Here is a 14,846-nt window from a genome sequence, read left to right as displayed (position 1 = left end):
TCTAGATTAAATTTCTGTAACAACAGGATCCATCGAATTAGGCGAGGCTTGGTGTCCTTCTTTGAAAGGAGGTACCGAAGAGCAGAATGATCAGTGAATACAATAACCTTGGATCCTAAGAGATAGGATCGAAATTTGTCCAAGGCAAACACTACAGCTAGTAATTCTTTCTCGGTAGTGGTGTAATTCAATTGTGCATCCGAGAGTGTCTTACTAGCATAGTAGATTACATGAGGTAACTTATCTAGCCATTGCCCTACAACCGCCCCAATGGCATAGTCAGAAGCATCACACATGAGTTCAAATGGAAGGGTCCAATTGGGAGGTTGTATGACAGGTGCTGTAGACAACTTAGATCGGAGTTTCTCAAAGGCCTCTTTACATGCTTCATCAAAGACAAAGGGTGTATCCTTGGCAAGGAGATTGCACAAGGGTCTAGAGATTTTGCTGAAGTCTTTAATGAAACGACGGTAAAAACCAGCATGGCCAAGAAAAGAACGGATTTGTTTCACAGATTTGGGTGGAGGAAGATTAGAAATAAGATCAACTTTTGCTTTATCTACCTCAATACCCCTTTTTGACACAATGTGTCCCAAGACTATACCCTCTTGAACCATGAAATGGCTCTTTTCCCAACTCAGCACTAGATTGGTCTCCTTACATCTTTTCAGAACCAGGGCTAAATTACTGAGACAGTCATCAAATGAGGGGCCAAAAACTGAAAAATCATCCATGAATACTTCCAAAAATTTTTCTACCATGTCAGAAAAAATTGCCATCATGCATCGTTGAAATGTTGCGGGTGCATTGTGTTGGGGTATGTGGAGACCATTGGTGATGAAGAGAATTGAAGGAGAATCAATTCTGCATAATTCTGTCTGGCGGACTGTCGGAGTCGACTCGAGCTACAGTCGAGTCGACTCGGGAACAGTCGACTCGACCCGGGAGGAGAAAGACCAGAAGACCGAGAAAACCATGTTTCTGTCTGGACTGTCAGAGTCGACTCGAGCTACAGTCGAGTCGACTCGAAGCATCGTCGAGTCGACTCGAGATACAGTCGAGTCGACCCTAGATCGTGCCAGTTTTGTCCAGACGTGCCAGAGTCGACTCGAACCACAGCCGAGTCGACTCGGGCTCGCGGAAAATCGTACGGACGATTTTCTTTTGGTGTTTTTTGGTAGCGTTTCGACGGCTATGATCATCTGAAGGTCTTGAGACTATATATAGGACTCATGAGAGCCCTAGGAGTAGAGATATTCAAGGATATTTTGAGAGAGGCTCTTGTTTTGTGCGGCTAGGGTTCTAGAGAAGAAGAGGATTGGGATCCTACTTCTTGTGCAAGGGGAATTCTGTGTGAATATCTTGTAGAGCGATCGCGTGTGATCGTTCGGGTGTGTGCTATCTCTGTAATCTGTTCATCCTAATTGAGATTTGGAGCGGTAGAGGACGTAGGCTACTTGTAGCCGAACCTCGTTACATCTTTGTGTTTGCTTTGCTATTTTCTTCCTATTTCTTCTTCCTTTGGTTTGATAATCCGCTGCGGTGCTCAAGTGTTTTACCCTATTGAAACCACGGGGTAATCTTTTGCCCTTCGTAGCGGAAGCGAAGCGGTGATCCTTGAGTCCGGTGTCGAGGGAGCGAGAGAGTGCTTATCCGTTTGCTTCTCTCTTTGCTTGTCCGACGTTGGTGTTTGTACCGGTGTGAGTGGGTTCCGGTGCAGGGCGTCGCCAACAAGTGGTATCGGAGCTATTGGTATTCTGCAATGGCGGATGAAGGGAAGTTGCGAATTGAGAAGTTCAATGGCACGAACTTCGGATTTTGGAAGATGCAAATAGAGGATTATCTTTACCAGAAGGATCTCTATTTACCTCTTGGAGGTAGAGCGAAGAAACCAGAGAAGATGTCCGATGAAGACTGGGAGGTCCTCGATCGGAAGACGCTCGGCACCATAAGATTGTCACTTGCATCCCAAGTGGCATTCAACATCAAAAACGAGAAGACGACGATGGAGTTGATGGCAACATTGTCGCGGATGTACGAGAAACCCTCAGCATCAAACAAGGTATTTCTCATGAAGAGGTTGTTTAATCTTCGTATGAAAAATGGCGGCAGCATAGCAGAATACCTCAACGAGTTCAATGGACTCACGGCCCAGTTGGAGTCAGTGGAGATTAGTTTTGATGATGAGATTCGGGCATTGCTAATCCTCTCCAGATTGCCTGATAGCTGGGAGGGCCTGGTGATGGCGGTGAGCAACTCTTCGGTGACGGAAAAGTTGATCTTTGATGACGTTGTGGGAGTGCTTCTGAGTGAAGAAGCAAGAAGGAAATCTTCTGGAGCTACGGAGTCGTCTAGAAGTGCACTAAACATCTCTAACCGGGGAAGACAAAAGAAGGACGGTCGATTTCGAAGCGACTCGAAGTCGAGATCCAGCAGGTCTCGAGCACCTCAGAACAAGGGAGCGAAGTGCTGGAACTGCGGGAAGATGGGGCACTTTAGGAGGGACTGCAAATCTCCTAAAGGGAAGCAAGGCGACCACACCGAAGGAGTCAGCAAGGATCTGGCAAATCTTGCTGAAAATGGTGACATGGATGCCCTCGTTCTATCTTTATCTACCGGTGACGAGTCTTTGGTGATAGACTCGGGCGCGTCTTTCCATGCTACATCCCAACGGAAGCTTCTTGGAGGATATGAGAAGGGAGACTTCGGCAAAGTCTACTTAGGGGATGGAGAGCCTTGCACCATACAAGGAAGGGGAAGCGCGGAAGTGAAGTTGATTTCTGGATCTTCACTTGAGCTTGAGGACGTACGGCACGTGCCTCAACTGCAGAGGAATCTAATTTCTGTTGGACAGTTGGCGAGCCAGGGGTACAAGACTATTTTCACAGCTGATCAGTGGAAGATATCCAGGGGTTCGTTGATGGTGGCTAGTGGCAAGAAGGTTGGGACACTTTATATCGCCAACGGCACGGAGAACTCTATTGGAGTTGCTGCAGCAGATGTGGACGCCAAGTTATGGCATTGCAGACTTGGGCACATGAGTTATCAGGGACTGGAGGTGATGCACCAGTTGGGAAAGCTGCAGGGTCTCAGGAGTGTTGAGATGGACTTCTGTGAGGATTGTATTCTCGGAAAGCAGAAGCGTGTTTCATTCAACAAAGAAGGTAAACCTCGGAAGCAAGAAAAGCTAGATCTCGTGCACACGGACGTGTGGGGGCCTGCACCGGTTTCTTCCATTGGTGGATCTCAGTACTATGTTACTTTTATTGATGATGCTACCAGGAAGCTTTGGGTGTTCTTCTTGAAGCACAAGTCAGAGGTATTTGGGGTCTTCAGGAGATGGCAGGCAATGGTAGAACTCGAGACAGGAAGGAGGTTAAAATGCCTGAGATCAGACAACGGTGGTGAGTATTGTAGCAGGGAGTTTGAGGACTACTGTGCATGGGCTGGGATCGTCAGGCAGAGGACAATTCCAGGGACACCACAACAAAATGGAGTTGCTGAAAGGATGAACAGAACAATTAATGAGCGTGTCAGGAGTATGAGGATACATGCTGGATTGCCACAGTAGTTTTGGGCGGAAGCAGTTAACACTGCTGCCTACTTGATCAACAGAGGGCCATCAAAGAAACTTGAATTTGGGATTCCTGAGGAAGCATGGACAGCGAAGAAGATTGATTTGGCGCACTTACGAGTATTCGGTTGTACTAGTTATGTCCATGTTGATTCCAGTCAAAGAAGCAAACTAGACGCCAAATCAAAGAAGTGCATTTTCGTTGGATACGGAGGTCAACAGTTTGGGTATCGGTTTTGGGATCCCGAACACAGGAAGATCATTCGTAGTAATGATGTGGTATTTAATGAGAAAATGCAGCAGAGCAGAAACAAAACCTGTTGAGCCGTGTTTTGTGGATCCTGAAGAGGAGTCTACAAATTCTGGTCAGAAGACTCAGTCAGAGCAAGAACCTGAATGCTTCACGGAGGCATTGGAGGTTGATACTAGGAAGGAGTGGGAGTTGGCCATGGATGATGAGATGGAGTCATTGGAGCAGAATCAAACGTGGGATTTGGTGGATCTGCCCAAGGGGAAGAAAGCACTGTCAAACAAATGGGTTTACAGGCTGAAGGAAGAGCAGAATGGGAAGAAACGGTACAAGGCCAGGCTGGTTGTAAAAGGATTTCAGCAGAGAGCAGGTATCGACTTCACGGAGATCTTTTCTCCTGTAGTCAAGATGAGTTCTATTCGGGCGGTGCTGAGCATGGTGGCAGTAGAGAATCTTCACTTAGAGCAGCTTGATGTGAAGACAGCTTTTCTTCACGGAGATCTCGATGAGGAGATATATATGCAGCAGCCGGAGGGATACGTTGCAGCTGGCACGGGTGACTTGGTTTGCAAATTGAAGAAAAGCCTCTATGGTTTGAAACAAGCGCCCAGGCAATGGTATCTCAAGTTCGATAGTTACATGCTTCAGATAGGATACAGGAGATGTTAGGAGGATCACTGTTGCTACTTCCGGGACTTCGGTACATCTTACATTATCTTGCTATTATATGTTGATGACATGTTAGTTGCAGGAGCTAGCATGCATGAGATTGCAAAATTGAAGCTGAAGCTGTCAAGAAAATTTGCAATGAAGGATCTAGGAGCAGAGAAACAGATCCTTGGGATGCGGATCAGCAGAGATAGATCTAAACATATCCTCAGACTATCTCAGGCGGAGTACATCAGCCGAGTACTCAAGAGATTCTGCATGGAGGGTGCCAAACCTGTTGGCACACCACTAGGTGCCCACTTAAAGTTTTCAAAAGGACAAAGTCCGAAGACGCGGGTGGAGGAGCTCAATATGTCAAAAATTCCGTATGCATCGGTAGTGGGGAGCTTGATGTACGCTATGGTCTGTACGAGACCTGACATTGCTCAAGCAGTGAGAGTTGTGAGTCGCTTTATGAGCTGCCCACGCTTGGAGCATTGGCGTGCGGTCAAATGGATACTGAGGTATCTGAGAGGCACGGAGCACATGTCATTGTGCTATGGAGGTTCTGAGATCCGGTTACAGGGCTTTGTGGACTCAGACATGGCAGGGGACTTGGACGGCAGGAGGAGCACGACAGGGTACTTGTTCACCTTGGGCAGTGGAGCCGTCAGTTGGATTTCCAGGTTGCAACCAGTTGTTGCATTGTCGACTACGGAGGCAGAGTATGTGGCAGCCACAGAGGCGTGCAAGGAACTAATATGGCTTCAGGGCTTGATGAAGGAGCTTGGAAAGGAGCAGAAGGATTGCATGTTATATTCAGATAGTCAAAGTGCAATTCATCTGGCAAAGAATTCAGCTTTCCATTCAAGGACGAAGCATATTGACATACGATACCACTTCGTGAGGTCATTGCTCGAGCAGGGACTCGTCAAGTTGGAGAAGATTCATACAAGTCAGAATCCTGCAGATATGTTGACGAAGGTCGTCACGGTGGAGAAGCTGAGGAGTTGTTCAGCTTCTGCTGGTCTTCATGCTTGAAGACGTTGAGGAGGCATCGTACCTATCTCACTAGGATGATTCAGTTTCAGTGGGAGCACAGAGGAGAGCCAAGTAACAAGAGGATATACCCAAGGTCTCCAAGTGGGAGATTGTTGGGGTATGTGGAGACCATTGGTGATGAAGAGAATTGAAGGAGAATCAATTCTGCATAATTCTGTCTGGCGGACTATCGGAGTCGACTCGAGCTACAGTCGAGTCGACTCGGGAACAGTCGAGTCGACCCGGGAGGAGAAAGACCAGAAGACCGAGAAAACCATGTTTATGTCTGGACTGTCAGAGTCGACTCGAGCTACAGTCGAGTCGACTCGAAGCATCGTCGAGTCGACTCGAGCTACAGTCGAGTCGACCCTAGATCGTGCCAGTTTTGTCCAGACGTGCCAGAGTCGACTCGAACCACAGCCGAGTCGACTCGGGCTCGCAGAAAATCGTACGGACGATTTTCTTTTGGTGTTTTTTGGTAGCGTTTCGACGGCTATGATCATCTGAAGGTCTTGAGACTATATATATGACTCATGAGAGCCCTAGGAGTAGAGATATTCAAGGATATTTTGAGAGAGACTCTTGTTTTGTGCGGCTAGGGTTCTAGAGAAGAAGAGGATTGGGATCCTACTTCTTGTGCAAGGGGAATTCTGTATGAATCTCTTGTAGAGCGATCGCGTGTGATCGTTCGGGTGTGTGCTATCTCTGTAATCTGTTCATCCTAATTGAGATTTGGAGCGGTAGAGGACGTAGGCTACTTGTAGCCGAACCTCGTTACATCTTTGTGTTTGCTTTGCTATTTTCTTCCTATTTCTTCTTCCTTTGGTTTGATAATCCGCTGCGGTGCTCAAGTGTTTTACCCTATTGAAACCACGGGGTAATCTTTTGCCCTTCGTAGCGAAAGCGAAGCGGTGATCCTTGAGTCCGGTGTCGAGGGAGCGAGAGAGTGCTTATCCGTTTGCTTCTCTCTTTGCTTGTCCGACGTTGGTGTTTGTACTGGTGTGAGTGGGTTCCGGTGCAGGGCGTCGCCAACACATTGCAGAGTCCAAATGGCATTCTTCTATACGCAAATGTCCCAAATGGACATGTGAAAGTGGTTTTCTCTTGATCATCGGGATACACGGCCACTTGGTTATATCCAGAATATCCATCTAAGAAACAGTAGAAACCCTGACTGGCTAACCTTTCCAATATTTGGTCAATAAAGGGTAAAGAAAAATGGTCCTTCCTAGTCATGGAGTTTAACTTCCTATAGTCAATGCAAACACACCAGCTAGTGGTCGTGCGTGTGGGCATCAACTCTCCTTCTGCATTTTCAACCACAGTAATGCCCGACTTCTTTGGTACTACTTGAGTCGGACTCACCCAGTTGCTATCAGAGATAGGGTAAATGATTCCGGCATCTAGCAACTTTACTACTTCTTTCTTGACTACCTCTTTCATGTTTGGGTTGAGTCTCCTTTGCATTTCACGGGTTGGTTTTGCATCTTCTTTCAGGTGAATGCGATGCATGCAAATGGATGGGTCAATCCCCTTCAGATCAGTTACGGACCATCCAATTGCATGTTTGTGTTCTCCGAGTACACTCAAAAGTTGACTCTCCTGTTTGTCAGACAGGTCAGCCACGATGATTACAGGTAGGGTATCTTCGGGTCCTAGAAAAGCATACTTAAGGGTTACCGGAAGTGGTTTTAACTCAAGTTTGGGAGGGGACTCGATGGAAGGGCACTGTGGTGTACTAGAAAGGGTAGGAAGAGGTTCATATCGGATACGCCAAGGATGAGAATTTGTGGGAGACGGATTGTCAAGTAGGACATTGACGTCTTCTATGGTCTTGTTTAAATCAAAATTATCAATGCCAAAATGGGCTAAACATGCTTCTAAAGGGTCATCTGCCAGAATACAGGGAAGGGCTTCTTCTACAAGATCGTCCATTTTGTCAACTAGGAAGCACCCATCTTCCCTTGCAGGTTGATCAGAGGCATGGAATACATTTAGTTTAACTTTCATGTTTCCAAAAGATATATCCATCACCCCAATTCTACAGTTAATACATGCATTGGCTGTAGCTAGGAAGGGACGACCGAGAATCATAGGGATCTGTTTCTTAAGGTTCGACACAGGTTCCATATCAAGGACGATAAAATCAACTGAAAAATAAAATTTATCTACCTTGATTAGGACATCTTCAATTGTTCCTTGTGGTATTTTGACAGATCGATCAGCCAATTGCAGGAACACCAAAGTAGGCTTTAGTTCACCTAATCCGAACTTCTCATAGACTGAATAAGGAAGAAGATTAACACTTGCCCCTAAATCTAATAGTGCACGATCAATCAAATTGTCTCCTACCACACAAGAGATGGTAGGGGCTCCAGGATCCTTAAACTTTGGAGGGATTTTGTGCTGGAGGATGGAGCTTACTTGTTCAGTTAGGAAGACCTTTTTAGGCACATGTGTCCTAGATTTTCGTTTCTGGGTACAAAGGTCTTTGAGAAATTTGGCATACGATGGAACTTGTTTTATGGCATCAAGGAGAGGGAGGTTGATTTTGACTTGTTTGAATACCTCCATTATTTCTTCCAATGAAGTTCCTTTCATGCCAAAGGGAGAAGGTGCTTTCAGACATTGAGGAAAAGGGGCCTTCGGTGTAAAAGGTGTGGTCGATACTGGGTTTGATGGCGACCTAGAGGAGTTTGGGATCTCTTTAGGCATAGTCATACTCCTATCTTTATTTTTCTTATGTTCTTTTTCTCCAACCTTATTGTCCACTACGCGTCCGCTTCTTAAGGTAGTCATGGCATTAGCTTGTTCATGGTGAACATCATTCGGGTGAGTCTCTTGAGCCATGTACTGCCCTCTTGGGTTACTCACTGGTTGGCTTGGAAGCTTGCCTTCCTCTCTTTTATTTAGTGCACTCGCTAGCTGCCCTAGTTGGGTTTCTAATTTGGCAATAGACTGGGTATGGGAGTGCAACAATTGTGTATTGGCTTTGAGTCCTTGAAGGGCAATCAAAACTTTTTGCTCAAAAGCCATATCTCTTTGGGGTGCTGGAGGAGGGACATGTTGAAATTGTGAATAGTGAGTAGGAGGACGGTTCGGATGAACATTCTGGAATGGTTGAAAGTTTTGGAAAAAAGGTTGGGAAGTATTGGGAGTCTGCTGTTTCCGAGAGAAATTTGGATGGTTACGCCATCCCGGGTTATATGTATTGGAAAATGGGTCATTATCCGGTCTGGACTGTGCTTGGGCAGCATTAACTTGTTCTTGCACAAATTCAGGAAATTGAGCTGCCGAAGGGCATTCATGAATAGGGTGAGACGGGCTAGAACAAAGAGCACAAACTTGTGCTTGGGGAAAGTTTGGAAGCTATTCTCTAGACATTAGCTGGTCCAACTTGCGGGATAGTGCATCTACTTTGTCAGATAGACCTATGGACTGGCTAACTTCATATATGGTTCCTTTTCTTTGAGAACTCGGGGGTGCTTGACGAGCAGAGGAGGCATGGTGGAGAGAATTTTCATTAAGGTTTTCAAACAATTGCCATGCCTCATGTTCACTTTTAAGCATGAAAGTACCCCCACAAGAAGCATCAACCATTTGACGGTTTCGTTCAGACAGTCCGCCATAAAAGCATTGCACTAATTGCCACTTGGGTATTTGATGATGCGGGCATTTTCGGAGTAAATCTCTAAATTTTTTCCAAGTTTCATGAAATTCTTCCCCGTCAGATTGGGAGAAGCTCGTGATAGCACGCCTAAATTGGTTTGTTCTTCCTATGGAAAAATATTTTTTTAGGAATTCATGTTGCATTTGAACCCAAGAGAGAATAGAATTGGCTTCTAATGAATGGAGCCATTGTTTAGCTCTATCCTTAAGGGAAAAAGGAAACAGCCTAAGTTTCAGAGCATCATCAGTGAAGTTCTGAATTTTGACAGTAGTGCAGATCTCAAGGAACTCATCCAAATGTTTATATGGGTCTTCATTGTTAAGTCCATAAAAAGAGGGAAGCATTTGGATGACACTAGACTTAATTTCAAACTGCACAGCAGCCGTGGTATCAGGTAGTCGAATACAAGATGGAGAGGTATAAATGGAAGGAGTGAAGTACTCCTTTAACAGTTTGGTTTGCTCTTCAGCCATCTCGACAAGTGGTGTAGATCCTATGGTTCTATAGGTACGGATTTCGGCTCGAAGGGCCCTAATAGAACGCTCTATTTCACAATCAAAAGGTACTAATTCAGGAGATCTGGAACGACACCCTAGCATACACTAATGCTTTTCTAATCAGTCAAGTGCGATCAAGCATGCATTAAAAGAAAAAGACTTCAAATCCTTATGTTTGCCCTAAAATCACTAGACAGCTCCTAACTGGTTTGAAGAGGGCACCTAAGCCTCCAATCCGGTCTAATGAACTGAGTTGACCAGGTAAGCTCCCAGGTAAGTGGGAGGGTCACGATGCGTTGCAAAGGTCCCACTTAAAAACCACTTGCCTCGAACAGATGAACTGTCTCCCTTGGGACAAAACTTGCCTAGACATCAACTGAGCCACAGAGCAAAATTGGTGCAACTTTCGGTAATCTTCGTCCTATTGAGCTCGAATGTCCCTAGGGGCTAACGTCTAATTGATTTTAATTAAAATGATAGCTATGTGAAAATTGATTCACCTAATTTGGGCAAGAATCTGGTGATGAAATCCAGTTCTTATCTTGTTGGGGTGATTGCCCTTACTATGTGCGGATTAATTGGTGTATGTGTATCAGGCATACATTCACACTTTTACTGAAATTAAAATCAAACAATCACCATAATATTTCAAGCAAACTGGGAATCAATTTAAATAAGAAAGATTTAGATGTTACCAAATGGAATTTTTCCAGCAAAAATATTTTACTTTTAAAGCAAACCTCTACAGCATTCTTTTTCCAATAGTTCCCTTTTGATTGTCTCAAATTTTCTCTTCGATTCTTGATCAAATAAAAATCAAAAATTAGTAAAAGAGAGAAATGAAATAAGAAAAATAATAAAAATAGAAAATATTTTTATTTAATTTTAAATATATATTTTTTTGAAAGTTTTTTTTTATGAAAAGAAAAACAACTATGCTAGCAATCTCCGGCAACGACGCCAAAAATTGATAGTCAACTTTAAAGACCACGCAATAGCACGTATCTGGTAGGATAGTGATTGTGGGTATCGATCCACAGGGATTGGGGTACAGTTGTTTTTCTTTAAAAATAAAAATATTTAAAAGAAAGAGTTTGTGAAGAAAATTAAACTAAGAAATTTAATAAAAAAAATGCAATTAAAAGGATATCAGTTGGAGGAACCTAGGGTATGGAATTCACCACTAACATCGGAACAAGTGTTAATTATATTTTAATTTATTCTTGGATTAACATGCAAATTGACTACAAGCCTAATAAGCATTCAAATAAAAATTTACAAAAATAATTTAGGCATAATCCATCTTTAGTTAGCATGAAATGTCTACCCTAATCTAAGGTGTAGCACATCGCATCTTCCTTAAGCATGGACTATCTTATATTTACCTAGTGATCATGAAGAACAATTGTATAAACGTCATATTTAAAATCACAGAAATTAAATATGAGATGAAATAAAATATTCGTTAGAAGCAAAATAAGGTTTATACAACTCCAAGAATAGAAATCAAAATATAAAACCCTTGGCCCTTTATTAGGGCTGCATCCGGCCCTAGTGAGAAGATCAGCCCTGCATGGAGTTGGAGACGGCAGCAGCAGCACAGCAGCGGGCTCTTATTTCTTCTTTTCTTCCTCCCTTCCCTAGATCTCTCCTTCCCTAGCAATTCATTATTTTTTTCATTTGAGAAGGCATTCCCAAAAAGACCCAAACTTCTCTCTCTCCTCTGTTTCGGTGGGAACTCCTCCGAAGAAATTCATGCTCCCGAAAGAGAAGAACTCCTCTTTATATAGGCTCTCCACCTCCCCCTCTCTCCTCTTCTGTTCCGAGTGCATGATAAGGATGAAAGGCTGGCAGATAACTCTTGATCTTGATCCTTGGACGCGGTGGAGACGCGGAATGGAGCTGTGGCTGGATTCGGCTGATGGTGTGTGAGAAGATCTCGGAGGAAGAAAACGAACGTTGAAGGTTGGATTCGGTGGGAGATGAAAACGAAGTTGATCCGAAACAAGGGAAGACTGTGCAAGCTGAGAAGGTCTCGGATGCTGGGATTTGAGGTTGGATAAAATGCGCTGGGATATGGCTTGGCTTGATTTGTGATGAGCTGGTAGCAGGGGATAACGAAGACGGGTTGTGTTTGACGTGGAGGAAGATGGAACAGGGGCCTCGAGCTTATTAATGGGAGAAGAAGTTTATCCGGAAGAGGATGAGAGTTGGGAATCTAGTTGGGATAAGCTGGGATGGAATCGGTTCGTGGGAGAACAACGAGCGGATGGGAGCGGATGGGCTTGCGGATGAGGTTGATCTGGAACAGGGGATATGGAAGAAACTGAGGGAGACTACGGATGGCTGGGAGTTTGGTGATGGAGCTAATCCGCGAGGGAAATCTGGGAAGATGATCCACGGAATTCGGCAGCTCGGGCGTTGGATAAAAATCAGGGAGTGAAGTTCGGATGGTTATAAAGATGAACTCCTTGATTTATTTTGCTGAGGGAAGATCTCGGAAGCCCGTGGATTATGCGAAGGATTTGGTTCTGTTTCTTAACAGAGCCCTGTTTGCTGGAACTAGGTGCTTGGGACTCATCCGGAAGGGAAGAAGCTGGGAATCCGGTTGGAGGTTGGGATGCACGGGATGGCGTTCGAAGAAGAAATCTCGGAGGATGTTGGGTTCGGTTGAAATGGAATGTGGGATGAAGAGAAGTTGAGAGAGAGACGTTGGGAAGATGAATTCGTGATGAAGATACGATGGGGAGGCGTTGGAACGTGGAGGATGCTCTGTTTTGAAGAAGAGGATAAAGATGCAAGCTGGGATGTTGATCCATGGGTTACTCGGTCGCGGGAGAAGATCTGTGATCCGGAGAATGGGGAGAGGATGACGCTAAGATGGAGAGTGAGAAGCTGCTCTGTTACGAAGCATGGGAAGCTAGCGTTCGGGGGAGGAAAGAGAATACGGGCATGTGAACTTGGGATGGCTACATATTGAGAAAGAAATTTTGGGGAGTTTGGACACGTGGAAAGACCTATTTTTGATGGGTGAATGTGTGAAGAAATTGGAAGTGAATGGCTAAGATGTGATGCTGAAAAGTTAGGATGAATGGATGAATCTGAGAGGATCTAAGTCGCGAGGTGCATGTGAGTTGGGTTTAGGAATTATCCCAAATGAGTTTGACTCGACCTGCATAGATTAAATTCGACCTGCATAGATTGGATTCGATCAATAAAATCAGTCAAACTCGAATTATTTTTAATAATGCAATGATGAAGGGGAACATATTTTCTTATATTAAATTTAAAATATGTGCAAAGAAAATAATGATAAGTGCTGTGTAAGATAGTTAAATCGCAGGCAGTTATAATCGCAGCAATGAATAAAGAAAATTAAAGAGTTTTGAATTTAAATTTAAAATGAGTTTTACCCCGCTCTCATTCACATCACATGCAAACGGCACATCGCAGGCAGTTATAATCGCAACATCAAATAAAGCTAAACTTTAAATAGGTGATGATCATGGATTCTAATTAGGTCATATTACAAGCACATGCAAGTCAATCGATCAACGGGTCTTCAACTCTTGAATTGGTTCCAAGCCTCCTTGATTCGATCCTTGACCAACTCTTGATCCAATCGCCATCAACCACTCAGATCGCCGTTCATCTCATGCACTATCTTCGACTTGATCGTTGACGTACATCACATCACAAAAATACAATCAGATATTAAATAAAAATAATAATAAATTACATCCCCTTTTAATAGGCACGTAGGCCTCTCAAAACATCAAATAAGATGCATGCAAGCATCTGAAAAATTACATGACATTACAGATCACATCGCAGGTCATTACATTTGATACCAAAAGGGTTTGAATCCTATGATCATCACCACGTGCAGCAATTATACTTTTCAGATCTGAAACTTAATTGATTATGTTATGACATAGGTTGCTGATCATGCTAATCATGATTCTAAACTTTGTAATCCCAATAACAATACAATTAGAATCATCAATTTATCACATAAAAATCAGCATGCAAAAATCAGCAACCCTGAAAAATTCTGCATGCAGAAAATTTCAGCATACATATCCTTTTAAATTTCAGATCTATCAAGCCAGTTTATAATTAATTCTAATCTTAATCTACGAAGCCTAAGCTCTGATACCACTATTGGGAGCCCGCCCATGCCGCAGAAAATTAAAAAAATTTCAAATGCAGCGAAAGAGGCATAAGTAGGATCAATCGTTCATCCTATGAACGTTGTTCAATAACCGTTCGTAGATAGATTAGAATTAAAAACTTTTAAACTAATTATGAAGATCAGATTTTCACCTTGTGCGGGTAATGATCACCGCAAACTGAAGTTCGTGGTTTAGGATGAAGGTTCGCTTGAAGCCGTTCACGCGTCCGGCCTCTACGGGTATCCACACAAAGTAGAGATCCGATCAAAGCTTCCTTGTCTCCTCGGGGTGCTAGCTCCCTTGCAGAGACTTCTTTTAATAGCTGATGTCCTCCCTTTGAATCAACCCTTGATTGTGCTTGGGAGGAGGAAGAAGAAGGATGAAGTTTGAAGAAGAATCAAAGCCCCTGCAGCCTACTTCCTTTTCCCTGCGTTGGAACCAAGGAGGAGGGAAGAAAGTGGAGCCATAGCCCTTTATAAGCAAGTGGAGCTCCAATGCCCTAGGTGCCTCCCATAGCCCTTTATAAGCAAGTGGAGCTCCTAACTTTTAGGAGCTCCTTGATAACCTTCCAAGAGGGGCGTTGGCCCCTCTTGTTTGCCGCACCAAGCAAGGAAAAGGAGGAGGGGCGTGTGCCCCTCCTTCATGGTTAACCTAATCCTCCTCTAAGGAGGATTAGGAAGGTCACTCATGGTTAGGTGCTAATCTAATTAGGCTTGGACCAAGGGTGAACCAATTTGGGTTTAATCTAGGTAAGTCCTAATCCAATTAGGACTTAAATCAATTTTGACTCAATTGAACTCTTCAATCATAATCCAATTAGGAGTCTTGTTAATTCATTAGATTAATAATTAATTAGAACTTAAGAAATCCTAATCCAATTAGAATTTATTCAATTTTAATCCTAATCAAATTAGGACTCTAATTTGAATCCAAAGTCCTAATCCAATTAGGACTTCTAGGAATCCTATTCTAAGTAGGAATCCAAATTGAA

The sequence above is a fragment of the Phoenix dactylifera genome, chromosome 4 (genome assembly GCF_051530095.1).
Source record: "Phoenix dactylifera cultivar Ajwa chromosome 4, Ajwa_hap1_PhDact_Kaust_v1.1, whole genome shotgun sequence".
NCBI lineage: Eukaryota > Viridiplantae > Streptophyta > Magnoliopsida > Arecales > Arecaceae > Phoenix > Phoenix dactylifera.
This window is presented reverse-complemented; position numbering follows the sequence as displayed.